At 48.3% G+C, this 26,162-nt stretch overlaps 1 pseudogene; it reads right to left on the reverse strand.

The window, feature by feature from the left end:
• LOC140427397 (organic cation/carnitine transporter 2-like) overlaps positions 1-26,162 on the reverse strand; it is a 92,324-nt pseudogene that overhangs the window by 27,514 nt on the left and 38,648 nt on the right.

Genomic DNA, 26,162 nt, shown 5'->3' on the forward strand with positions numbered 1-26,162 from the left:
TTGTAAACCTCTACCACCATGCGAAGCACCACCCCGCCGGGTTCATTTTTAACAAGGGGTGAATGTGGTAGTATGCATTAGGGGTCATGTGGGACTGTGAAGCCGTGATGTCATTGGCTGACAGATCCCGGGTCCTGGTTGGCTGTTGACCTCTAGCTCCGCCCTGAAGACGGAGTATAAGAACCAGGAGTTCTCCCCCGCAGGCCAGTCTGTTACTGAACTGTGGGGAACAAGTCACGCTTAATAAAGCCTCATCGACTTCATCTCTATTCGTCTCTCGTGAGTCTTTGTGCGCTACAAGGATCCCGCCCCCAATTCAATGTAGTGATTCACAGCTCTCTGGGTTAGAGAATTCCAAGGATTCACAACCTTCGAAGTGAAAAAAATTCCACTCATCTTGATTCTAAATAACCGGCTCCTTATCTTGATACTTTGACCACTTATTCTAAACTCTTCAGCAGCCTTTTAAGGTTCACCTTGCTTCGAAAGATTGTTTATGTTTCAATTAGATCACCTCTAATTTTTCTAAATTCCAGAGAATTTATGCCCATTCTACTCAAATTTTCCTCATAGGACAGCCCACTCATCCCAGGCATCAGTCGAGTATATTTACAGTGAACCCATTCTGATGTTCTGATGTAATTCTTTAGGAATGAGATTAAAACAGTACACAGTATTCCAGGTACAGTTTCATTAAAGGCCGATCTCATTACAGAAAGACTTTCTTAATCTTACACTCCTACTCCTTTGCAATAAAGGCTAACATACCATTTGCCTGCCTAATTGCTTGATGCGTCTACATGTTAACTTTGTGATTTGTGTTCAAGGATCCCCAAATCTTTCTGCAATGTTTATAGGCTTCTTACCTTTGAAAAAATATTCTGTTTTTCCATTCTTCATACCAAAGTGAATAACATCATACTTCCCAATGTTCTGGTCTATCTGCTACACTCTTTCCATTTAACTGGTTTATATTCTTTTGCAGTTTCTATGCCTCATCTTCACAGCTTACTTTCTCTTCTAAGTCTGGATCACCAGCAAACCTGGGTGCATTATACTTGGTTCCCTCATCTTAATCATTGATACAGATTATAAATAGCTCAGGCTCAAGCATTGATCCCTGTGCAAGTTTACTGTGTTCGGGAAAATGATCAGCTCTCTTAAGTTTCTGTCCCTCAACTGATCCTCCACCGTTCCGAATATATCACCCAAAGTCCCCTGAGTCATAACCTGTGGAGTGGAACCTTATCGAATTAATACGTTCTCTATTTTCTGCTCTGCTCTAATTTCCCTTCAATAAAAACGTGTTGATTGAGACAAATTATAGAGTGGTTTCCAAACTGTCCTGTTATAAGAATGCCCTTAATAATAGATTCAAGCATTCCCTCCCACTGATGTTGCGCTAACTGGCCCATTGCTCCCTGTTTTCACTCTCCTGCCTTTCTTGAATAGCAAGGCTACATTTGCTATTTTCCAATCTCTAGAAACTGTGATGAATGGTTATTGATTGCTGTACCCTTATCATCATGTAAGGTGATGTCCCCTTTAAGTGGGCTTGGAACCCTGGGGGACTCCACCTCCGGCTCTGCCCACCTGGGAGTCGTATATTAGGGGCCGCCTTGCAGGCAGCACCCAGTAAGCACCCGTCTCGGCACCAGGCTAGTTCTTAGCTTATTAAAGCTTTCTTTATCATTTTACTCTCTAGCGTCGTTATTGAGGGTACAACAATTTAATAAGTGAAACTACATCAGGATGGACGCAGGCCTAAAACCAGAGAAGCTCAATCTGGAAGCACGGACACCGGAGGCAAAGGAAATTTTGAAATACTGACTCCGATGCTTCAAGGCCTACCTGGACACCTCAGAGACTCCCATCCTGGGGCCACGCAAGCTGCGCCTACTCCACGCCCGGCTGAGTCACAGAATCTCTGCCACGCTCGAAAAGGCGACTACCTACGAAGAGGCGGTTGAGATACTACGCAAGTGGTTTGTCAAACCCATCAATGAAGTACATGCCCTCAACCTGCTGGCAGCACTCGGGGAAAACACAAGATGAATTCGTAGAAAAACTCACCGCACTCGCCAGGGACTGTGATCATCAGGGTGTGATGGAGGAAATCCATAGGAACCTACACATCAGAGACGCTTTCGTGTCCGGCATCCGTTCGACCTACATCTGGCAGCGGCTACTCAAAAACGGGGCAAAAGACCTCCAGGACACGCTAACGCTCGCCTCCTCGCTGGAAGTGGCCCGACATAATTTAGGCACGTATCCCGTGGACGCTGCAAGCCCCCCGCGGACATCCCCAGACTTGGCCATGTTATGGGCCTGCGCTGCGCGGCGTCCTGCCCAGACCGGGGGCACACCATGCTACGTCTGTGGGCAGGGCCAGCACCCACGCCCACGCTGCCCAGCCCGCTCTGCCATCTGCAACGACTGCGGGAAGAAGGGGCATTTGCGAGGGTCTGCCTGGCCAGGCCCAAGGGCCATAAATCCAAAGAACAGCACGCCCAAAAATCAGGCTCACAGGCCCGCAGGCCTCGCAACACGTCTGCGCATCGACCTGACACGCCTCCTTCTGACGTGTCATCTGCCTCGTGCGAATCATGGGGGCGGCCATCATCTTGACCCGACACGTGCGACTGACGGCGGCGGCCATTTTACGAGTCCGACTCGGCTGAGGATTCCGACTACCCGCGAGTGGGTGCGATCACCCTTGACCAAACTCGGCCAAAACAGCTGCAGAACTCCATGATGCAGGTCCAGGTCAACGGGCGCGACACTCCATGCCTATTCGACTCAGGGAGCACGGAGAGCTTTATTCATCCAGAAATGGTAAGGCGCCATCCCGTGTCCCAAACCATAGCCCTCGCATCTGGGTCCCACTCGGTCCAAATCAAGGGGTATTGTATTACGGATCTCTCGATCCAGGGTGCCGAATACACCCATTTCAAACTGTATATCCTCCCTCAGCTCTGCGCCTTCTTGCTGCTCGGACTGGATTTCCAGTGCAGCCACAGAAGCCTGACACTGAAGTTTGGTGGACCCTTGCCCCCCCTCACGTTATGCAACCTTGCGACACTGAAAGCCGCACCCCCCTCTATTCGCGAACCTCACTCCCGACTGTAAGCCCGTCGCCACCAGGAGCCGGCGGTACAGTGCCCAAGACATGACTTTTATCAAGTCAGAGGTTTGGCGTTTACTGGGAGAGGGGGTAATCGAGGCTAGCAACAGCCCCTGGAGAGCACAAGTGGCGGTAGTCCGGTCCGGGGAAAAGAAACGGATGGTCGTGGATTATAGCCAGACCATAAACCGCTTCACGCAGCTCAATGCGTACCCTCTTCCTCGCATAGCAGAAATGGTAAATCGGATCATCCAATACCGGGTATTTTCCACGGTCGATCTCAAATCCGCCGACTCCCAGCTCCCTATCCGACCGAAAGACTGCCCCTGTACTGCCTTCGAAGCAGTCGGCTGGCTCTTCCACTTCCTCAGAGTCCGCTTCGGCATCACAAATGGGGTCTCCGTCTTCCAGAGGGCGATGTACCAAATGGTGGACCAGTACAGTTTGCAGGCTACATACCCGTACTTGGACAATGTCACCATCTGCGGCCATGATCAGCAGGACCATGACGCGAACCTCGAAAAGTTCCTCCAGACCGCCCGAGCCCTCAACATGACCTATAACAAGGAAAAATGCGTTTTCCACACAACCCGGCTAGCCATCCTCGGCTATGTCGTGGAAAACGGGATCCTAGGTCCCGACCCCGACCGCATACGCCCCCTTAAGGATCTTCCCCTCCCCCGCAGCCTCAAAGCCCTTAAATGGTGCTTGGGGCTTTTCTCCTATTACGCCCAGTGGGTCCCCAAATATGCAGACAAAGCCCGCCCACTCAAAGACCACGGCACTTCCCCTGTCGGCTAAGGCCCGATCGGCCTTCAGCCGCATCAAGGCCGACATCATCAAGGCCGCTATGTACGCGGTGGACGAAACTATCCCTTTCCAGGTAGAGAGCGATGCGTCAGACATTGCCCTGGCTGCTACCCTCAACCAGGCAGGCAGACCAGTAGCGTTCTTCTCCCGGACCCTCGCCATCTCCGAGATTCGGCACTCTGCAGTCGAGAAGGAGGCACAAGCCATTGTGGAGTCTGTGCGGCACTGGAGGCACTACCTAGCTGGTAGGAGGTTCACACTCATCACCGACCAATGGTTGGTAGCCTTCATGTTTGATAACGCAAAACGGTGCAAAATCAAAAACGATAAAATTTTGAGGTAGAGGCTCGAGCTCTCCACCTACACGTACGATATCAAGTATCGTCCAGGGGAGCTCGACGGGCCCCCTGGCACGTGGCACGTGCGCCAACGTGCAGGAGGACCGCCTGCAAGCCATCCACAATGACCTCTGTCACCCGGGGGTTACCCGGTTTATCCACTTTATCAAGTCCCGTAACCTACCTTACTCAACCGAGGAGGTCAAGGCCATGACCAGGGCTTGCCAGATCTGCGCGGAGTGCAAACCGCATTTCTACTGGCCAGACAAGGCTCGTCTCGTGAAGGCCTCGGGGCCCTTTGAGCGACTAAGTGTGGACTTCAAGGGCCCCCTCCCGTCCACCAACCGCAATGCCTACTTCCTCACCGTGATCGATGAGTTCTCCCGCTTCCCATTCCCCTTCCCCTGTCCCGACATGACCTCGGCCACCATGATAAAGGCACTGCACAGCATCTTCACCTTGTTTGGCTTCCCTGCTTATATCCACAGCGACCGGGGTACATCGTTCATGAGCGATGAACTGAGTCAGTATCTGCTCAGCAAAGGCATCGCCTCGAGCAGAACGACCAGTTATAACCCGCGGGGAAACGGGCAGGTGGAGAGGGAGAACGCGACCGTGTGGAAGGCTGTCCTTCTGGCCCTACGGTCGAGAAGTCGCCCAACCACCCGCTGGCAGGAGGTCCTACCTGACGCCCTACACACCATTAGGTCGCTCCTCTGCACGGCCACGAATGAGACCCCTCCCAACCGCTTGTTTGTCTTCCCCAGGAAATCCACCTCCGGGGTCTCACTTCCACCTTGGCTGATGACCCCGGGACCTGTTCTCCTCCGGAGGCACGCGAGGAGCCATAAAATGGACCCCCTGGTCGAAAGTACCCCGACGGCAGGCAAGATACGGTTTGCCTCTGGGATCTGGCACCCGCTGGTTCCCCCACTACAGAAGCCCCCTCCCTCACGGCTCCCCTGTGGAATCCGGCACCCACTACTACTCCCCCCGGTTCCACTCCCCGTTGGTGGACACCGACCGCGTGCCCCCTAGCGCCCCCCCCTCTACAGCCCCCGCCGGCACTGGCACCGCTACCCCAAGCCCCAGCTATTTCCCCTGCGCCCCCATCCCCTACCCCGACCCGGACCAAGGCTCCGACCACCGTGCTCCCGGACGTACACTCAACTAAGATGTCCGTGTCTGCCGCACCACCGCCCGAGCTGAGGAGGTTGATGAGGACGATCAGGCCGCCGAAACAAATGGACTTATGATTCCACTTCACCCCCACCGGACTTCGTTTTTTTAAACAGGGGGTGAATGTGATGAACGGTTATTGTATTACTATACCCTTATCATCATGTAAGGTGATGTCCCCTTTAAGACCGGGCTTGGAACCCTGGGGGACTCCGCCTCCGGCTCCGCCCACCTGGGAGTCGTATATAAGTGGCTGCCTTGCAGGCGGCACCCAGTAAGCACCCGTCTCGGCACTAGGCTAGTCCTTAGCTTATTAAAGCCTTCTTTACCGTTTTACTCTCTAGCGCCGTCATTGAGGGTACAACAGAAACCATTCTAGAATCCAAGGCTTCTGGAAGTTGATTTTCCCAACACGTTATGCCCGGTGCAGATCTGGGCGTGCCGGCAGCATCGCGAGAGAGGCCCAAATCAGGCTTTGTGCCAGGCACGAGACACCGGACCCGTGTCGCCAGGCATGATCTGGATCACGACCATTAGGCTCATTTCAATATGTGCAGCCTGTTTGAGGCAGCCTTGCCAACCCTTTCCAAATGGCACCCGGATCTCTGAGGAGCCTGTCTCATCAGTGAGTTTAGCTCCTCATTGCTGGAAGAATTTCTAAGTGTGGGCTAGACCAGGGAGGAACTCTCCAAGGCCCATAAAATGACTAAGTCTGGGTGAATCCAGGTCTGGATCTCACCCAAAAAGCCAGCGGGAAACTCCCTGCCAACCCGCCCAAAATAACGTATGTGGTGTTCTTTGTGATTCTTGTTCTCAGGATGGATGTCTACAAGTCATCACGCACGTGACGTCATGCTCAAACGTCTCATGCACATACGCAGAATGGTCGACTTCCGGTTTGCGTTGTTTTTTCAAGTGCGCATGTGCAAAACAGCCACCTTCTGCAGCGTGCTGTTTTTCTAGCTGCGCCACAGATTCAATGGCGTAAACCACAATGTGCACGTGTAAAAGTAAACAGTCAGCTTAGAAAGTCACTTTGGCGCCACTTTCCAGAGAGAATTTTTCAGAGCATCTATTTTTAGTAATTACCCTCACACAGCACATTTTACTAGGCTCTTCTGGCGTTACAGTTTGTTGCCTTTGCAATCGTTCACGCAGCTTTTCATTTCTTTTAAGCTTACAATGGCTATCCAACTTTTTTATGTCTATCATAATTCTTTAACTTCATTCTCAAAGTGGAATTAGTTGTACAATCCCACAGCCAACGGTCCAGCTAAATTTAGGCAGAGCGCAATTTTGCGATGATCAGGAGCTGATTCTAACGTGGAGGCAGATGAAAAAAACTTCAAATTGCTGTTCGAAGTTTTGCAGTTTAGACTTAGTTTACCCATCATCCTGAAGTGTGCTGGCTTGTTCAGACCTTCCATCTTACGATCAGTAACTTGGTGCTGTCTTCGAGATCTGTGTAGCGGCTTGATTATCCTTCTTTTCTTCTTAGAAGCTAAACTGACTTTCTAAGCTCGCTGCTTACTTTTAGGGACACACTCCTGGGTACCCCATGTAGTATTCTTTGTGATTCTTCTTCTCAGGATGGATGTTATAGTGTTCACAAAGACAACAGAAGCTAAGTTCACTAACAAAGCTAACATTGATTTACACTACTTATTAAATCTATACCACTTACTCCTATAGTAAACAGTTGTCTAGTAATCTACAATCTACATTCAACTAACACTAGTCTCTACACTCTATCTACAACTGTACTGTCCTCTCTAGCACTGCTCTCGCTAGCCCTCCCCTCCAGCACTCTCCCAGAGATCTGTGAGTCAGTGCTTTATATAGTTCTGCATCTAGCTCCATCTGGTGGTTAATTATGATATGTCATTAACCATTTGTATTCTGAACATTTCACATATTGCCACAAACTGTAAGGATGTCCATGGTTCGGAATTATTAATAAAGACTTCCTGGTAACTTCAACAAGACTGCTTTGTGGTGTCCAAGAAGCATACTTCACGGGCAATGACAGCAGAATAGTTCAGGGTGGCAGTACAGAATTTAAAAAATCCATGGATTAGATTCTCCGCTCCCCGACGCTGAAATGGCATTCAGTGATGGTGCGGAGAATCCGTTTTGGCGGCAAAATCAGGAGCGGCGCCATTTTTTGAATTCTCCGCCTCCTGAAAAAACGGCATACTCTAGGAGTACGCCACACTGATTATGCACGGCCCACAATTGCCTGAGGCCCGCCAGTGATGCTCCGTCCCCGACCGGCTGAGTTCCCAACGGCGAGGGTTATGTGCATTCACACCGTTCGTGAACTCGGCGTGGCGACTGCGGACTCAGTCCAGGGCCGATCCGCAGGCAGGGGGAGGGCTTCATTTGGGGTTGGGGGCACTGTGGGCAGGTGGTCCGGGGTGCGCGAGCGGTCGAAGGGGGGAACTACTTCGGCGGTCCAGGTCCGTGGGCTGACTCCGCCATGGAGCACGGCACGGCCGCTGCAGGCCTCCGCTGTCCGCATGCGCGGCCTCGGATTCAGTTTTCCGGGCGTAAAAGACCAGCTTTCATGCTGGCGTGGGGACTTAGTCTACAAAACTGAGAATCCAGCCCCATATTTCTCTAAAAGAACGAAGAACTCAAAACAACCTCACTCCAGAAGCAAGGTGCTGAGAAAACTCACCCAAGTTTCAGAGTCACAAGAGCCTGGCAGCAGAAAAAAAAGGCAGAACCAGGGGCGTCATTCTCCGTAGGCCGCCGTGAATCCCGCCCCCGCCCCCACCGAAGTCTCCGGTACCGGAGATTGGGCGGGGGCGGGAATCAGGCCGTGCCGGTTGGCGGGACCCCCCGCTGGATTCTCCGGCCCGGATGGGCTGAAGTCCCGCCCAGAAATTGCCTGTCCCGCCGGCGTAAATCAAACCTGGTATTTACCAGCGGGACCAGGCGGCATGGGCGGGCTCCGGGGTCCTGGGGGGGGGGGCGCGGGGCGATCTGACCTCAGGGGGTGCCCCCACGGTGGCCTGGCCCGCGATCGGGGCCCACCGATCCGCGGGCGGGCCTGTGCCGTGGGGGCACTCTTTCCCTTCTGCCTCCGCTACGGCCTCCACCATGGCAGAGGCGGAAGAGACTCTCCCCACTGCGCATGCGCGGGAAACTGTCAGCGGCCGCTGACGCTCCCGCGCATGCGCCGCATTTCCGCGCCAGCTGGCGGGGCAACAAACGCCATTTCCGCCAGCTGGCGGGGCGGAAATCCCTCCGGCGTCGGCCTAGCCCCTCAATGTTGGGGCTAGGCCGCCAAAGATGCGGAGCATTCCGCACCTTTGGGCCGGCGCGATGCCCGTCTGATTGGCGCCGTGTTTGGCGCCAGTCGGCGGACATCGCGCTGTTGGGGGAGAATTTCGCCCCAGATGTCTCCAATTAATTCCAGTAGATTAGCTTCAACAAAGCAGAACCTGCAGGCTGAGACACAATGGGCTGGATTCTCCGTTTTGCCGGCAGCCCCGGGGGTTTCCTGACGGCGTGGGGCTGCCCCACAATGGGAAACCCCATTGACCGGACGGCGAAACGGAGAATCCCACCGGGGTGCTGAACCAGAAATCTGGCGTGGCGGGACGGAGAAACTCGCCCAATCTCTTTAAAGTTCCAGGCTAGTCAGTCCTGTGAATCTTTTTAAATGTCGAATCAGGCAGAAACTCTGTAGTGCATCACTGGCCCGCACTCCACCTCGGCATTCTCAGCAAGTCTGGAATGGATTGAGAATAAAAGAAGAGACGGAACACGGAAATTATTTTTGAAAACAAATTCCACCTGCATCACGATTCTACCATCTCCTGGCCAGGGAGAATTCTTCTCTCCTGACCTATCTCCGACAGCATGCAGTCTCCAGTGAAATGTCTCTCAGCACAACCCAACCACACAAACATTTTGCACTTCAGAAAATCAGAAAATCTGTCCAGCAGAACAACAGCTTTAAGAAATCTGATTAAAAAGAAGTTTGAATTTCTGTGGACACCTTAGCATGCAGCTGAGTGGCAAGATATGAAATTGTCACTGACTACAGCTCCGGTCTTACCATTTTTGATTCCACGAAGGAAACAAAAATATCAGTGGATGCCAGTCAGATTGGCATTGGTGCAGTTTTGTTACAGAAAGCAGAAAATGATCTGTGGAAACCAGTAGCGTATGCATCTCGTGCTATGCCTCCGATGGAGCAGGGATATGCACAGGTAGGGAAAGAATGCCTAGGTCTGTTAACGGGTATAAGAAAGTTTCATTATTATGTGTATAACCTTCATTGTAGAAACAGATCATCGTCCTCTGGTCACCATAATAAAGAAAGATCTCAATGATATGTTGCTGAGACTTCAGAGGATGATGATGAAACTATGTAGAAATGACTTCACATTCGTCTATACCTCGGGCAAAGAACTAGTTGCAGCAAATGCATTGCCAAGAGCTACGGGTGACAATGATGAAAAAGCATCAGAAGTAGTACTCAATGTGGAAGCACATGCCACATATGTCGCAAACATGTTCGCCGGGATTCTCTGAAATCCCGGGCAAGTGTTGATGCCGGCGTAAACACTGGAGTGGTGTACGCCGGCGTGAACGGGCCTCCTGGCCCAGCAATTCACCAGTGTTCAGGGGGCTAGCACGGCGCCGGAGTGCTGCGCGCTGCTCCGGCACCCGAAAGGTGGCCCTGCATGGCCGGTGTGGGTCCTGCACGACGGCAGTCTCCGCACAGGCACATGCGCGTGATTGCCATCTCCACGCCGGTGCAGAGCAACATGTCATGGACCTTACAGCGGGCCATGCGGAAGGAGGTAGGCCCCCTCCAGTTCGCGGACACCCGCTGATCGGAAGCCCCCGATCGCGGGCCTGGATCCCGTGGAGTCCCCCCCCCCCCCGGAGTCAGATCCCCCCGCCCCCCCCCCCCCCCCCCAACCAGGTTGGAACCACGCTGGTGGGAGTTCGGCCCATTGCCTGCGGAGAATCGCCGCGGGGCCTATTTCAGCGGCCCCCTACCGGCGATGCGGCAACTGCACGGGCGCGATTTCCGCCGATTCTCCGATCGCTGGAGAATTGCGTCCCGGCGATTCCCCGACCCGCCGCGGGCTCGGATAATTCCGCCTGTTATCTGTGTCCAATGCCAAGCTAAGTTTAATACGGGATGAAAGAGAAAAATACACAATACTTCAACGGGTGATCAAAGAGAAGGATGGCCTAATGGCAGTTGCAACAGTTTTCAAAGTATCAAGGATGACCTGACTGTTATAAATGGATTCCTGTTGAAAGGAGGCAGAATTGTAACACCGTTCTGCCTATGAAGAAGTATTGTGGAAAAGATGCATGAATGCATGAAGGGTATCAAGGGATAGAGAAGTGTCGAAGACGTGTCAGGCAGTCAGTATATTGGCCAGGCATCAATAAAGATGTTGACAACTACGTGCCAGGGTGTAGTGTCTGTCAACCACATCAACCATCCCAGTGTAGAGAAACCTTTGTAGCAAGTGAGATAGTCATAAACCCATGGTCAAAGGTTGGGATGGACCTGCTCTATTTCAGAGGGAATGATTATTTAATCATCATTGATTACTATTCCAATTATCCTGAAGTCATAATGTTGTCAGATTCGACTGCTCACTCAGTGAAAAGAGCGGCAATATCTATGGTCTGTGTTTGCTCGATATGGCATTCCATTAAAAATTGTGACAGATAATGGACCCTGTCTCAGTAGTTGGGAGAGGTTGTCATTTGCATAAGAATACAACTTCCAACAGGTCACCTCAAGTCTGTTATGTGCCCAATCCAATGGGAAAGCCAAGAAAGGAGTCAAAAAAATAAAACAGCTTTTCAAAAAGGCATTTGATGATAAAAAAGGATTTTTTGCTTGCCCTGTTAAGCTACAGAGCTACACCTTTGTTGTCAGGATTGTCGCCTGCCCAGATGCCCATTGGAAGGAAGATTCGTTCGACATTGCCTGCCATAACAATTCCAAACATGGGTGAGCAGTTACTACATGAAGAAATGAAGCAACAGCAATGCAAGATGCAAGCAAAAAGCAGACTATGACAGGCATGCAAAACAATTACCGCCACTGAAAGAAGGAGATGTCGCCAGGATACAAAATCCAGGTGGTGGTTGGTCAAACATTGCAAAGGTGTTAAATGAGGTTGCACCACGATCGCATGTGGTACAAATTGCGGCTGGACTGATATTTCATAGACATCGATGAGCATTGTCAAAAGTAAAGAATTCGCTGCAGTTTCCAGAGCCAACTATAACAAACCCAGACATGTTTTGTAACATTGACTCACCAACAGCGTGGTTATCGAATAGACATAAGGAACAGACAACAGACCATTCCAATGACACTGCAAGTGCATTGAGAAGGTCAAAAAGGACAAGAAAACCACCTAATCGACTGAACTTGTAAAACACTGAGGACTGCAACTCTGTAATTACAATTATGATATGTAATATAATAATATGTATGAACTGAATGAACGCATTCTCGACAATGTATGTGAAAAAAATGTTAGAAAGTATTTCAAACATTTTTCTCAAGGAAAGGATGTGACATTATGTGAAATGGTCAGAATACAAAGGGTTAATGTCATATAATTAACCACTAGATGGAGTTAGATGCAGAACTATATAAAGCACTGACTCACTGGCTTCTGGGAGAAGGCAGGAGAGGAGCAGTGGGAGAGCATAGAGTACAGTTATAGATAGAGTGTAGAGACTAGTGTTAGTAGAGTGTAGATTGTAGATTACTAGATTATTGTTTACCATAGGAGTAAGTGGTCGAGCTTTAATAAGTAGTGTAAATAAAAGTTAGCTTTGTTAATGAACTTAGCTTCTGTTGTCTTTGTAAACACTACAAAATCCATCCTGACAACAGAATCACAAAGAACACCACACAGTTGAGGGTACAGGTATAGAAAGGACCCGATGCAAGGTCCTAACATGTTGCTGCCCATCTCTAGACTGGCCTTAGCTCCTGATCATGCGCCTTCTTACATCACTGTGTGGGCAGTAGTGTACTCAGTGCCATGCTAACCCTTTAGTTTCCTTCTATTACTGTCAGAGTAGCTCTGCCATCTCTTTATTAATAATAATCTTTATTAGCGTCACAATTAGGCTCACATTAACACTGCAATGAAGTTACTGTAAAAGGTTAACCTTGCTACTGCTAATAAACCTCACCACTTCTCAGCTGAAAATTCTGAATTCTCCCTCTGTGTACCTGAACAGGTGCCGGAATGTGGCGACTAGGGACTTTTCACATGTAAGTGTTAATGTAAGCCGACTTGTGACAATAAAGATTATTATTATATTATTATAATACTAATAAACTTTACTGCTGTTCAGAACCTATGCTACTATTAATAAACATTAGGAATACTAATAAATCCTCCTGATACATAACACACCTCACTAGTCGTAATAAACCTTACTTAAAAACAAAAGATAATACTCATCAGCTACTCACTTAATACTGTCCCTGCTCCGTCTCTCAAATCCTCGCTGCTCCCTCTCCCAAACCCACGCTATGAGACATACTTGCAGCAATCAACTATGACAGGCACATCACCCAAACATCTTGTAGCCCATATGTTAATATTCTTCCCTATGTCTTGCAGGACAAGATCACACATAACAGGAGGCAGCAGCAGTGAACGGGTGGAGGACAAGCATATCTGCATTTCTTGAAACCCTTGCTGGAGATGCTGCTGTGAATTATTGTTTGAGCAGTGGGTATTGGGGAATGGAAGAAAATTTCTTACATTGTAGTTGTGCGGAAGTTAAACTGTTAGCTTACCAAGGCAAAAAACGTAAGGCGAGACGATGCCAGCCAGCCTGGAAGCCATCGAGTTCACTCCGACACCCATGTGTCTTACTGCAGTTGGATGTAGCTCAGTAGTGTAAACATAAACTATAGAATAGGCACATGTGACCCCAAACTTTTCAATCATCACCAGAGTTGTGACTAGTGCTGAAAGATTTAGAAAAACATATATAACAGTAAACTTGGAGAAAGGTTAACTTGTTTACAAGCGCATGTCTGCATAATCTGTCAAGCGCTTGGCACATGGGATCATTTTCCAAATATGTGATTCTGACATGATGCTCACCAACTAGGATTCCATACTGGAAATTCATGGCTGCATGCTTCATCAATTAAAATTAATGGATGGCCAAGTATGCAACCAGAATTTCATGTTATGTGTTCCTAATCAACAGGACTATGCACTGAAAGCACACATTCAAAAGCAGCTCCTTTTATGTTAGTATTATAATTAATGGGCTGGTGAAGGTGAAGTGCCTTCCCATTCTGTGAAGGTGCCGATGATAGCTATAATGACAACTTATTGCTCTGTGAAAAGGAGAAAAAGTCTCAAGCTGCTTCACAGAGATAAATCAAAAATAATTGACACCGTGCTGAAGAAGAGATGAGGGAGAGTGCCAAATCAATATGTTAGAGATGTCTTAGCAGAGGATGTTAATTGCGGGAATTCCAGAACCTGTGGCCTTGGGTGGCTCAATGCATAGCCGCTATTAGTAAGGTGAAGAGATGAGAGTTGCATGGGAGGTTGTGGCAAGGTGGTTGAAGAGTTTGTGGAGGTTCGAGAGCTGGAGAAGGGAACAGAGTTTCCCCTTAGTGGAGGGATCAATGACTAGTGGGTATAGATTTAAGGTAAGAGGCAGGAGGATTAGAGAGGATATGAGGAAAAACGTTTTTACCCAGAGGGCGGTGGGAGTGTGGAGCTCGCTACCTGAAAGGGTAGTGGAGGGTGAGACCCTCATAATATTTTAAAAGTATTTAGATGTGCACTTTCGATCTCAAGGCATACAGGCCATGGGCCAAGTGCTGGGAAATGTGATTAGTGTAGATAAGTGGTTGTTTTTGACCGGCACAGACTTGATGGGCCGAAGGGCCTTTCCCGTGCCTTAGGACTCTATGGCTATGACTAATTACAAAGAGTTAGGAACGGATGAGACGTAGAAGAATGGGAAAATTGAGAAATAAATGGAGATTACAGCAGAGTTGTCTCAAAGCAGTGATAAAAATGGGGAAATGCCAGAGGATTCCAACAATTCTTCCACAGAGGAAGATGGCCATGACCAGCCTAGTCCCTGAAACAATGATAATCTCAGTACTTTGTTGGTAAATTTGTCCCATAGCACAAAACAGTGTTAATTTGCTGCTAGGGTCATGATGCTGTGTTGTTGGTACTTGTCGTCAGTTATAAATAAAGAAGAATTTATTTTTAAAAGTTTGCAGTTGTGCCGTGACACAACACTGCAATTCAATTTGTCTGTCATCCCATGGATCTGATGGATTATTGTTGACGACTTTGGTAAAAATGCTTTTGAGGGAATTGCAGGAGACACTGAATTAGGTTGGGGAGACCACAACAGAATCACAGATGTAGGGACGGAAAGAGAAGCTGAGAACTGGATGGAAGTTTGATTGTGGGCATTTCTGAGGATGGGAAAAATAATGATGGTGTGGAAGGGAAGAGGAAGAGGTTCAGTGTCAGGATCCACTTCAAATATCAGCATATTGTGGGGGTCTGGAAAGAATGCTGGGTGGTCATGATCTTAGTGGCTAGGTGTGGGTTTATGTTAGGTGAGGGTTTTCACCACTGCATTTCACCTGCTGAGTTATGCATTTTATTGCAGTGTCTGTCCCAACACATTGGCACCCTGAAGCTCAATGAAAACAGAGCACATTGTATTTTGAGCTTAATTCTCCCATAATAACAGTTGTCACATCTACTTACTGGTATGTGAGTAAACAGCGTGGAGGGCGAACATGCTTGATGGGACTCATACACATTCAGCAATAAGAGTATACGGGACACAGTGATCGACAAAATGTATGTGACATTCTGAGCTTTGTTTCCAAGTACATTTTAGCTGTTCCATATTGTGATTCTTGGATAAAATACACAGTTTTGTATCATCGGCTCTAACGAGGGATGAAATGGTATTTGCAATTCAGCTCTTCTGCCAATGTGATGTTGAGTAAGGTAATGATGTGTACAGAACTGGCCTGGATTAGTTACCCTCCAATTTTCCCTCCCTCACTGTTCTCCTCTCAGAACCTCTTTCTTGCAACACAGTGAAAATCAATGAAAATGTGATGGGTCTTCTTGGTTTGTGGAAGAGTGCCAGAATGCTAAAATCTCTTTCGGATTATACCAAATATAAGGCTGGAATTTTACCAGACATGGGTGATGGGCTGAGATGTGGCAAGGCTGACAAAATTGTATGGGGAAGGCATTGGTGGCATGCCTGATATCTTCTCTCCATCATCCAATTTTCCCAGCGGTGGTAAAGGTGACAGGTATGCTGTCCACTAGGAGACAAATTGAGCCACTTAAGTGACTATGTAAGGGCCACTATCCATCTCCAAAGGCATTTTATACAATTAGGTGATGGCCACTGCCTTCTGGGGAGACTGTCTAGTGAATCTGGTGGTCTCTCAGTGGGCTTAGAGGGGCAGGGGCAGATCCCACCCGTCCTGTACCCAAAGCTGCCTGTGCCCAACAACCAGCCCCACAACTCCAATTGCCCGGGTCTGCTGCTTGTCTGGCCCTAGCATCTCCGACCCCACTTTGAGTGTGCTCCTCTCATTGGGGCACCATCTCCTAGACGTTACAGCCCCAGCAATGGCCACCGCCAGCGGGCCTCTGATGAGGCTGCAGTGTTTGCCTCCTGTTTTCAGTCCCGACAGTGGACTTCATTCTCCATAGTAAAAGGGTGGCCTATATGTCAATTTATTATAAAATGCTGCTTTAAAATGTTCAACAAAAGACGAGCTATGATCACCTCACCACCTTAACTGCACTTTAAAAACTTAGCTAAAGGTACGAGTTGGATGAAGCAAAGGACAATTCCAGCAAGGAAAAATGAACCTGAAAGGCTGAACTTTCAGGGAAACCTCTGGAGAAAAATCCAAGTTGCTACGTAGGCTGGAACCTCGATCATAGCAGAGAAGAAACAGTTCAGATAGTCGTCACCATGAAGATTGGGAGTGTTCAAAGACAAGCCATAGTACACACTTGATGAAATCATCCCAGAATATCTTCTTGGAAAACAAGTTTTTAATTTTTCTTCCCAAAGCTTTTTTCCCATTTTGATTTTTCTACCATTTTCTTTCTCTTTCATTTGTGTTCCCTGCTACACCGATCATTTTCCACCAAGGGGGCAGGCAACAGGTGTGCTCCCCACATTCTGTATGAATGTCAGGTATTAGATGCGGAATTGGGACATTCTCTGCAAGAAACTAACCTTCTAATTCACCTCTTTCTCCAATGAGAAACAGCAGCATCTCTACTGAAAGTTATTTGGATAAAACAAATGCTGTATGTAATATCTGTATGATTGATTCCATTCCAATTTTTATCCTTCCATTTGCTGAAGGAGTAACACAGCATGTTGCCTACTAATGAACTATCCAGCTCCGGGAGACTGAGAAAACAAATTTCTTCTTTCCTAACCTCAAGGCGACAGAGAAATCACTTTTTAAACGTTTCTTAAGTCGACATTGCGGAAGGCAGTGGACGATCCTCGCTAAAGTGGTCAATTCAGATTTCTCGCTCTATTTGTTCCACGAAAGGCCCCTCGATGGCAATCATCACACTGTGGCAGTGCCACCATCTGCCCCTGCCCTTTCTAAGGGCCTGTCTAACTGGCTCACCCATTGCAGTGCCCTCCCCCTCCTTCTCCTTGTTTCAGTTAAAGCTGTAGCTAAACCCAATATTCTATGAGCCAAATGAAAAGGGGGGGAAAAAAATCACACATTAAATTTTTATCAGAATAGATTTAGAAGGTTTGAAAGTGGAGTGATCATTGATGGTGCAAAATTTAATGGGGAGAGACAATAGAAGCAAATGGTAGATTGTTCAAGGAGGAGCAAGAAGGGGAAGAGCTGGCGGTGTGTGTGCACAAATGTTTGAAGATTGTAGGCTAACCTGAAATCACTCATTCTTCTGAGTAAAACTTTTCAACGCTTATCTGTGTAGAATTTCATCTTCACCTTGATGCTAAGAAAAATCCACAGACTTGCTTAGCAAATATTTTATCAGGAATTGGGGGGTGGGGGGGGGGGGGGGGGGGGGGGGGTTGGGGGAGGGGGTTGCAGGGTGATTTCCTGGATGCGTTCTTCACAGAGGCAATTGACCATTTAAATCATCAGCTGATTCCACTCAATTCTGAATTTGGCATGTTGAAACCTGGAACATAGGGCAGCACGGTGGCGCAGTGGTACCACTGCAGTCTCACGGCGCCAAAGTCCCAGGTTCGATCCCGGCTCTGGGTCACTGTCCGTGTGGAGTTTGCGCATTCTCCCAGTGTTTGCGTGGGTTTCGCCCCCACAACCCAAAGATGTGCAAGGTATGTGGATTGAACACGCTAAAATTGCCCCTTAATTGGAAAAAATGAATTGGGTACTCTAAATTTATTTTTAAAAATGAAACCTGGAACATGCAGAGTGGACCTAGTCAGAGAGGTCTGAACTTTGGGCTTATGTGGAGAACCAGTTTATCCCTTTGGTGAGGTAAGGTACCCCATTAGATCTAGCCAGGATATCTTTGGGGGATATCTTGGTGCTTTATCAAATGGTTAAAAGAAAGCATGAATGTGCATTAAAAATGTCAAGGGTGTTTACTGTACATGTGGAGTGGAACATATTGACGCCGTTATCGAGGCACCGGAGTATTGCGATTTGGCGTGAAACTGATGCCACAATTTTGGCGTCAAATTTGATTCTCCGCCCAATCACATTTCCCAATTCCAGTGGGGAATCCCGCCCTTTATCCTTGTTTATAAAGCTCAGCACCCCATATACTTTATTCCCCAGCTGCCATTGTGTGATTCATTTTTTAAAGCTCTAAACACAGTCAACTATTAGTGGGGGGTTAGTTTATAATGGGATTAATTTGCATGTTACAGCTATAAGGATAGATGTATATATAACCTTTTTGACTCTGTATTTCTATTTTACATCTATTTATTTGAGGATACTGTGGTTAATGTTTTTTTATGAAATTCAATAAACATATTTCCAAAATTAAACAATTCCCCAGAGGTTTTCCCACTGGTGCCGCCGTGGCAGATCAGGAAACCTACTGGAGGCAGATGTAAAGGGGTATCTTACCTCTCCAAAGGGATGGGCATCACGGTGGCTCAGGGTTCAATCCCGGCCCCGGACTCCACTGTCCGTGTGGAGTTTGCACATTCTCTCTGTGTCTGCGTGGGTCTCACCCCCACAACCCAAAGATGTGCAGGATAGGTGGATTGGCCACACTAAATTGCCCCTTGAATGGAAAAGAAGAATTGGGTGCTTTAAATTATAATTTTTAAAAATAATCCTCTCCAAAGGGATACGCTGGCTATCCAAACAAACGGACAGAGTTCAGACTTCTCTGACTAGGCTCACTCTACCTGCTCCAGGTTTCATAATACAGGGATGCCAAATTCAGAATTGAGTGGAGGCAGCTGATGACTTCAATAGGCAACTGCCTTTGTGAAGCATGCATTTGCACCCTGCTAATGGGATTACATAGAATTTACAGTGCAGAAGCAGGCCATTTGGCCCATCGAGTCTGCACCGGCTCTTGGAAAGAGCACCCTACCCAAGTCCACACCTCCACACTATCCCCATAACCCAGTAACCCCACCCGGCACAACTTTGGACACTAAGGGCAATTTAGCTTGGCCAATCCACCTACCCTGCACATCTTTGGACTGTGGGAGGAAACCGGAGCACCCGGAGGAAACCCACGCAGAGAACGTGCAGACTCCGCACAGACAGTGACCCAGCGGGGAATCGAACATGGGACCCTGGAGCTGTGAAGCAATTGTGCTAACCACCATGCTACCGTGCTGCCCATGATGAAAGCTGTAGTTTTTACCTCACCACTATTCCTAGAATTCCCCCTATACCAAAAAGGGTCGATTTATTCTAAATGGTGAGCAGGGATTCTCACTCCCCGACTCCGATGCAGACTTTGGCGGGTGCTGTTCAGGTCAAACTAGTGTTTCAAGTTATCCCCCGGTATAACCCGTATCTTCGTAGAAGAATTTTATTTACTTACCACTTAGTAACTTACACACGGGTCCAGCTTGCTAAGTGAAGTAAAGTAAACTTTTTAAAGAAAATAATAATAACCACTCTTTCAGGTTATCAATTTGAACTGAGCTTTATTTTCAAGTTAAAAGAGAATAACTACTTTTACAGAAAGGTAGAAAGATCTTTTCTTGTTCGGACCAGTTGCAGACTTTCAAGTCTCTCTTGACGATCAGTTTTCTTTAGCTTTTGGTCTTCTGCTGACTTCTCTGGGCTGCTCGGTCTGTCGATGTTGCTTGTCCCATCACCGAGGAAGATTCTCTGATTATCTGCACATTATCCCCAGTTTTTATAACCATTTGGGGCCCCTTAATCTCTGAACCTGGCACCCTTCAGACCGTCTGCTTGACAGTCCGAAGGCTAAGTTTTAGCAGCTTAGAAGCGTGGCGCAGCTTCATCCTCACCAGCTCGCCATCCTTGACTGCACTTTTCTCGCTTTGCTTGACATGTCATAAATTTGTCTGCGCCTTAGTCGCACTCTTTTGGTTTTATGTCTTTTTCAATGAGTTTTCTCCGATTCGACTCGGGTCATCTTCAGGTTAAGCTAATGTCATGTTAGGGTTATCCCCCCTGACTCTAACTTTATCTGCTTTGACCATCTTCCAAAAGGTTTTACCTTCAAATGTGATGTACGTTATAATGTAACCTTGTCACCTTCTAGTTTTCTTAATTTGTAAATCAGTTGTTTCACTTTATTACTAGTGTTAGCAACTTTTCACACTTAACAGTTGTTCCTTATCTTATACTTTAGATTCTGGCTGCTGTTCTTAATTCTTCAATAAAATAATTCATTACTTAAAGATTTGTGAAATACTGTTCCCTTTCATATAACTTTAAGAGTTTTTAAGTCAATCAAGTGTCTTTTCTAACTTGTAAATTAAAATGAAGCTCACATCTGTTTTCATCCCTGTCTGTGAAGTTGTCTGTTTTCAAAACAGGCTGCTGCTGTTAACCCCTTGTGGGACTTCTCCCTTTCATTTAAAAGCCTCAGGCATTCTTCGTGTTATTTTCATGTTTCAAATGCCATATTCTTGCGAGTTTTCACAACAAAGCCCAACCACCCATGCCCAATTCTGCACGGCGTCAGTGGGAAAACAACGTTGCGGCGGAATGCATTTGGAACAGCGCGGCAAAGGTCGGGACTCGCCTGAATAATCCCTGGGACTGCCTCCGTAGTTCAGAATGGAGTCCAACAGCACCTCTGGACCACGGAGCAGGAAGCCCTTCCAGATTCAGCGTCCTGGACGGGGATCCATCTTGCAGCCTCAGAATGTTCCTGGAGATCCATCTTCATTTTCAAGAAGTCCACCTTTTTTATTCAATAGTGAGTCAGTGATGTTGGGCATCTTTTCAGTAAGGCACCTGGATATGATAGCAGACTACACACCATCATGTAATGTGCTTCGTAACGGAATAAGGCGCAAAACGTCCAGTGGCTTAATTAATGAAGTTGGACCGCTCGATTTGGTATGTTCTTCCACTGGCCTCTGCAGCGGGAAACATCCATACTCCCACCCCAGAATGGGAGAATTCCACCTGGTATTTATATGACTTGTCGAATTTAGTCTCTGGTCAATGTTAACCCACAGGATATTGACAGTGGGGGATTCAGCAATGGTCATGCGATTGAATGTCAAGGATAGATGGTTGCACTCTCTCTTGTTGGAGATGGACATTGTCTGGCATGTGGGTGGCATGAATATTATTTGTCACTTATCAGCCAAATCTAAAATGTTGTCCTGGTTTTGCTGGTTATGGACACAGACTGCTTCAGTATCTAAGAAGTCACGAATGGTAGTGAATATTGAGTTGTCATCAGCAACATTCCCACTTCTGACCTTATGTTGGAAGGAAGTTCATTGATGAGGCAGCTGAAGATGGTTGGGCCGAGGACACTACCCTGAGGAACTCCTGCAGTAATGGCCTGGGACTGAGATAATTGACATCCAACAATCACAACTATCTTCCTTTGTGCCAGGTATGACTCCAATAATGGAGAATTTTCTCTCTGATTCCCATTTACTCCAGTTTAGCTCAAGCTCCTTGATGTGATAATCAAATGGTGCCTTAAGTCAAGTGCAGTCACTCTCACCTCACCTCTGGAGTTCAGGTCTTTTGTCCATGTTTAGACAAAGGCTGTAATGAGGTCAGATTGTGTGCTTGGCGGATCTTCATTGAGCATGTTGTTGCTGAGTAAGTGCCACTTGATAAGGCTAGATGATTGGTAGCATTTACTGGAATATTTCCAACGATGAGGAATCATTGTTACTCGAGTTCACTGGTGATGGTGTTTTTTTTCTCTTTCAAGCAGAAAAGGCTAAGAAGCTATTTGTGAGAGGCTTTTTCAATCATGATGGGTTTTGACATATTGGGCAGGATTCTCCGGCCCCCCGCCTGGCCCGCGATCGTGGCCCACCGATCTGCGGGCGGGCCTGTGCTGTGGTGGCACTCTTTTCACTCAGCCTCGGCCACAGTCTTCACCATGGCTGATGCGGAAGGGACACCCCCCCCTTGCGCATGCGTGGGGATGACGTCAGCAGCCGCTGATGCTCCCGCGCATGCGCGGACTTCCGCCGTCCGGCGCAGTCCTTTCGGCCCCGGCTGGCGTGGCACCAAAGGCCTTACATGCCGGACGGCGGCGCGCCAACCACTCCGGCGCGCGCCTAGCCCCTCAGGGTGAGGGCTTGGCCCCTAAAGGTGCGGAGTTAATTTATTAGCTAGATGAACACATAGAAAGATAACTAACAAACTATAATACAAATGGTAACTAATAATTGAATTCAGTGAATTATCCTGGAGCTATTTCTAGTGAGACAGTCCTCTCACACAAATTAATACCAACTCTCTCGAGTCACATGGTGGATCTCCATCACCACTTGCTGGTCGGGGGTTATATCGCTAACTATATACATTGATAGATAACTGTATACAATGACGTGCTCATGCATATCACCACACAGAGTCTTCATCCATTTGAGAAGTTTGAAAGCCGACATAGTCTTCCTTCAAGAGACATACCTGACAGAGAAGGACGAGGGTGAGGGTGGTAGCTATACTGATTAATAAGAGGACAGTGTTTATGCCAACAAGGACGGTCACAGGCATCGGTAGTCCTGGTAAACATGTACGCATCCAACTGGGATGACACGGATTTCATAAAGATGACCATGGTGGAAATCCCCAACATTGACACACACTGACTGATCATGGGAGGAGACTTTAACTGTGTACATTGATGGACCGATCGAACCACAGAACGGGGAAAAAGACAGACATGGCGAGGGAACTGGAAGCATTCATGGATCAGATGGGGGCAGTGGACCCTTGGAGGTTCCTACACCCTGGTTAGAAGTATTTCTTGTTCTTTTCATGGGTGTGCAAGGTATTCACCCGTTTCAACTTTTTTGCAGTGGGGAAATCAGTGCTTCCAGAAATAGGAAGAGTGGAGTACTCCGTGTTAATCATCTCCAACCACACTCCACATTACATGGATGTGAGGTTGGAGACAGGCCATGTCCAGCGTTCCACTTGGAGGTTGGACACGGACCTCTTGGCTGATGAGATCTTCTGCCAGAAAATATCACAGGCCATAGGCGAATACATTACTAACAACCAGAATGGGGAAGTCTCACCTTCCACGTTCTGGGAGGCACTGAAGGCGGTGATTAGAGGAGAGATTATAGCCTACAAAGCTCGTAGAGACAGGGAGGAGAGGGCAGCTAGACAGCAACTGATCGACTCATTTTGCTGCTTAATGTAGATGCGAAAATACTCGCGAAGGTCATGGTGCAGAGACTGGAGAACTGTGTACCAGAAGTGGTTGCAGAGGACCATGCAGGCTTTGTTGAGGGTAGACAGCTAACTGAGAACATCAGACAGCTGCTGAATGTAACCCCACCGGGGAGAGAACACCAGAGTTGGTCATCTCCCTGGGTGCAGAAAAGAGCTATGACAGAATCGAATGGAATTACCTCATAGAGGTACTGGAGCGGATTTGGGCTGGGGACCAGTTTCACCTCATGGGTGAAACTCCTGTACACCGTCCCCAGGGCGAGAATTTGGACCAACACCACTGGCCCAGAACACTTCCAATGCCCGCTGTCCCCTCTCCTGTTCGCCCTAGCTATTGAACCCTGGCTGCGAGACACAGAAGGCTGGAAAGGTAACGTAAGAGGAGGCAGAGAGCACAGAATCTCACCCTATGTGGATGATCTGCTCCTCTACATCTCGGACCTGCGGAACGGTTTGAAAGAAATCATAAGGCTCCTGGAAGAGTTTGGACGCTTCTCGGGCTACAAACTCAACCTGGGCAAGGGCGAGGTATTACTGGTGAACCCGAATGGGTGAGGGATAGAGCTGGAGGGTCTACCATTCAAACCAGTCCAAAACAAATTCCGCTACCTGGGGATCCAGATAGCCCACGACTGGGCACGGATCCACAAATGGTATCAGACCCGTCTGGCGGAGGAAGTTAAAAAGGACCTGCAGAGATGGGGTGCACTCTCGCTTTCCCTGGCAGATAGGATGCAGACGATCAAAATGAACTGCAAAAAGTCCCTCTTGCAGTTTAGATCCATACCGATCTTCATCCCCAAGACCTTTCTCCAAGGAATAGACAAAATGATTATAGCGTTTGTGTGGTCTGGGGGGAGGGGGGGGGGGGAGAAAGAATCCAAGAATTCCCAAAAATACACAAATTCCCTCCAGCCATGCTAGACGGCACTTTTAACAAGTGGAGCCAGGACGGAGGAGAGGGCAGGTGTGGGGAAACGCAATTGATTAGGAACTTCTACATGGGAGACAGAACTCCAACTCTGGACGAGGTGACAGAAAGACCTAGAGCTACCGAACGGACAGGAACTCCACCATTTACAGATCAAAATCTTTCTCCGCAAGGAGGTGATGAGGTATCCGAGGACCCCAAGAGACACAATGGGGCAGCACAGTGGTTAGCACAGTTGCTTCACAGCTCCAGGGTACCAGATTCGATTCCCGGCTTGGGTCACTGTCTGTGCGGAGTCTGCACGTTCTCCCCGTGTGCATGCGTTTCCTCCGGGTGCTCCGGTTTCCTCCCACAGTCCAAAGATGTGCAGGATAGGTGGATTGGCCATGATAACTTGCCCTTAGTATACAAAAAAGGCTGGGTGGGGTTACTGAGTTACGGGGATAGGATGGATGCATGGGCTTAAGTGGGGTGCTCTTTCCGAGTGCGGGTGCAGACTTGATGGGCGGAATGGCCTCCTTCAGCATTGTAAATTCTATGAATGCTGGAGGAACTGCTAGAGGTGGACGATATAGAGAAGGGGAACTGTGGGGACATGTACGGACGACTGTCAGAAAGGAAGGGGACACTACTTGACGGAGTAGGACAGAAATTGGAGGACGGAGGTGGGGTGGGGACTTTGGAGCGAAGAACTGAGCAGGGTCAACTCCACCTCCTCCTGCGGAAGGCTAAGCCTCATGCAGTTCAAAGTGGTGCACAGAGCGGACCTAACCAGAACCTGAATGAACAGGTTCTTTCCAGGAGGTGGAGGACAACTGTGAACAGTGCCAGGGAGGCCCGGCCAACCACACCCACATGTTCTGGGTCTGCCCAGTCTTGTCGGGTTCTGGACAGCCTTCTTCGAGACGATGTCCAAAGCTGTGGGGGTGAGGATGGAGCCATGCCCGAGAATGGCAGTCATCAGGGTTTCGGACCAGCCCGAACTTCATATGCAAAAGTAGGCCCACGCCCTGGCTTTTGCTTTCTTAATCGCCTGACGGAGAATCGTGCTCGGCTGGCGATCAGCAGCACCACCCACAGCTGCAGACTGGCTGGCAGACCTGTCAGAATTTCTCCATCTGGAGAAGATCAAATATACCGAGGGTCGAATGAGGGCTTCCACAAAGCGTGGGGGTCATTCATCAGCCTGTTCCAAGACCTGTTCGAGGCCAATAACGGATAGGAAGGGAGGGGGCGGGGGGCAGTGAGGACAGACAAGACCACACAGAGCAGATAGGGACAAGGGAGGGAGAGGGCAGGAAGGGAGGAACCCAAGAAAACATCAGGAGGAGACACGGGAAGAGGCTGAGGAGGGGGCCAGGCCCCTCTCCCCAAAGGCACAGGGGCAACAGTAACAAAATGGTACATACAAACCGTCTTCCTCACCTATTGTTCAGTGTACGGATGTGAAAATTCAACAAAAATATTTTAAAGTAAAATAAAAAGGACAGGAGGGGATGAGAGGGGGCGGCTAAGGGGGTAATGTCTTATGTTTGGCTTATATAAATTGTATCTGGTCTACACAGACTTATTTAATTTGTATTGTATAATTCATATGATTTTACAACCACAATAGTCTCATGTCTTTAAAATATTCTGCTTTTATTCTTACTACCTGTGGTAGTCTCTGTAGAGGTATTACGGTACCTGGTAATGCTGGAACACCATTGGTAGATATTGTATGTTTCCCATTGGTCGAACTGTATGGTAGCTCCGCCCTGCTAGGCGGGGTATAAGAGCCCGTGCAGCCCCAGCAGCCTTCATTCTGTACCTAAGCTGCTGGGGGAAACATCTAGCTTATTAAAGCCT

This window comes from Scyliorhinus torazame, chromosome 7 (genome assembly GCF_047496885.1).
Source record: "Scyliorhinus torazame isolate Kashiwa2021f chromosome 7, sScyTor2.1, whole genome shotgun sequence".
Lineage (NCBI taxonomy): Eukaryota > Metazoa > Chordata > Chondrichthyes > Carcharhiniformes > Scyliorhinidae > Scyliorhinus > Scyliorhinus torazame.